Genomic DNA, 2,718 nt, shown 5'->3' with positions numbered 1-2,718 from the left:
TCTTGGAAGTAACAGGTGCAAGAGATTGAAACCCTGTAGTTACTACTGACTACATAGGAAGGGGCCTACAGATCTTGAGAAATATAAGCCGGACCAAGGAACTAGCTGAAAATGAACTGACCCTACACTGCCCACAACACCACCAGAGAAAGTCCTAGATATATTTTTACTATCATTTAAAAAAAATTTTAAGTCCTCTATTACTCCTTTAATTTTCATTTTTATAACCTACTAGTACTTTGCAAAAAAAAAAAGAGACCCTATTTTTTAAAGCAAACTTCATATATATATATATATATATTTTTAGATTTTTGTGACTTTTTTTTTCTTTTCTTTAACATTGTAGTTTTGAAAATCCAACCTCTACTCTAGATCTTTAATCTTTGCTTTTTGGTATTTGTTATCAATTTTGTACCTTTAAGAACCCGATCTTCAGTACCCATTTTTACTTGGGAGCGAGATTACTGCCTTGACTGCTCTCTCCCCCTTTGGACTCTCCTTTTTCTCCACCAGGTCACCTCTATCTCCTCCCTCCCCCTTCTCTTCTCTACCCAACTCTGTGAATCTGTGTGTTCCAGACGGTGGAGAACACTTAGGGAACTGATTACTGGCTGGATCTGTCTCTCTCCTTTTCATTCCCTTCTTTTATACTCCTGGCCACCACTGTCTCCTTCCTCCCTCTTCTCTGTATAACTCCATGAACATCTCTGAGTGGTCCAGACTGTGAAGCACACATAAGGAAGTGATTACTGGCTAGCTTGCTCTCTCCTCTTTGGATTCCACCTCATCTCATTTAAATCACCTCTAACTCCCTCTTCCCTCTTCTCTTCTCCATGTAACTCTGGGAACCTCTCTGGGTGTCCCTCACTGTGGAGAAACTTTTCATCTTTAACCTAGATGTTTTATCAACAGTGCTGTATAGATGGAGAAGTCTTGATGCTACTGTAAAACCAGAAGCAGGAGACTTAAGTCCAAATCCTAAGAACACCAGAGAACTCCTGACTCCAGGGAACATTAATTGACAGGAGCTCATCAAATGCTTCCATACCTACACTGAAACCAAGCTCCACCCAAGGGCCAACAAGTTCCAGAGCAAGACATACCACGCAAATTCTCCAGCAACACAGGAACACACCCCTGAGCTTCAATACACAGGCTGCCCAAAGTCACTCAAAACCCACTGATATCTCATAACTCATTACTAGACACTTCATTGCACTCCAGAGAGAAGAAATCTAGCTCCACCCACCAGAACACCGACACAAGCTTCCCTAACCAGGAAACCTTGACAAGCCACCCCCACAACCCCACCCACAGTGAGGAAACTCCACAATAAAGAGAACTCCACAAACTGCCAGAATACAGAAAGGCCACCCCAAACACAGCAATATAAACAGGATGAAGAGACAGAGGAATACCCAGCAGGTAAAGGAACAGGATAAATGCCCACCAAACCAAACAAAAGAGGAAGAGATAGCAAATCTACCTGAGAAAGAATTCCAAATAATGATAGTGAAAATGATCCAAAATCTTGAAACCAAAATGGAATCACAGATAAATAGCCTAGAGACAAGGATTGAGAAGATGCAAGAAAGGTTTAACAAGGACCTAGAAGAAATAAAAAAGAGTCAATATATAATAAATAACGCAATAAATGAGATCAGAAACACTCTGGAGGCAACAAACAGTAGAACAACAGAGGCAGAAGATAGGATTAGTGAAGTAGAAGATAGAATGGTAGAAATAAATGAATCAGAGAGGAAAAAAAAAGAACGAATTAAAAGAAATGAGGACAATCTCAGAGACCTACAGGACAGTGTTAAACGCCCCAACATTCTAATAATAGGAGTCCCAGAAGAAGAAGACAAAAAGAAAAACCATGAGAAAATACTTGAGGAGATAATAGTTGAAAACTTCCCTAAAATGGGGAAGGAAATAATCACCCAAGTCCAAGAAACCCAGAGAGTCCCAAACAGGATAAACCCAAGGTGAAACACACCAAGACACATATTAATCAAATTAACAAAGACCAAACACAAAGAACAAATATTAAAAGCAGCAAGGGAAAAACAACAAATAACACACAAGGGGAGTCCCATAAGGATAACAGCTGATCTTTCAATAGAAACTCTTCAGGCCAGGAGGGAATGCAGGACATACTTAAAGTGATAAAAGAAAATAAACTACAGCCCAGATTACTGTACCCAGCAAGGATCTCATTCAAATATGAAGGAAAAATCAAAACCTTTACAGACAAGCAAAAGCTGAAAAAATTCAGCACCACCAAACCAGCTCTCCAACAAATGCTAAAGGATCTTCTCTAGACAGGAAACACAAAAAGGGTGTATAAACTCAAACCCAAAACAATAAAGTAAATGGCAATGGGATCATACTTATCAATAATTACCTTAAATGTAAATGGGCTGAATGCCCCAACCAAAAGACAAAGACTGGCTGAATGGATACAAAAACAAGACCCCTATACATGTTGTCTACAAGAGACCCACCTCAAAACAGGGGACACATACAGACTGAAAGTGAAGGGCTGGAAAAAGTTATAATACGCAAATAGAGACCAAAAGAAAGCAGGCGTAGCAATACTCATATCAGATAAAATAGACTTTAAAACAAAGGCTGTGAAAAGAGACAAAGAAGATCACTACATAATGATCAAAGGATCAGTCCAAGAAGAAGATATAACAATTATAAATATATATG

The sequence above is a fragment of the Capricornis sumatraensis genome, chromosome 6 (genome assembly GCF_032405125.1).
Source record: "Capricornis sumatraensis isolate serow.1 chromosome 6, serow.2, whole genome shotgun sequence".
NCBI classification, from domain to species: Eukaryota; Metazoa; Chordata; class Mammalia; order Artiodactyla; family Bovidae; genus Capricornis; species Capricornis sumatraensis.
The sequence above is the reverse complement of the archived record's forward strand: the minus strand, read 5'-3'. Positions refer to the sequence as shown.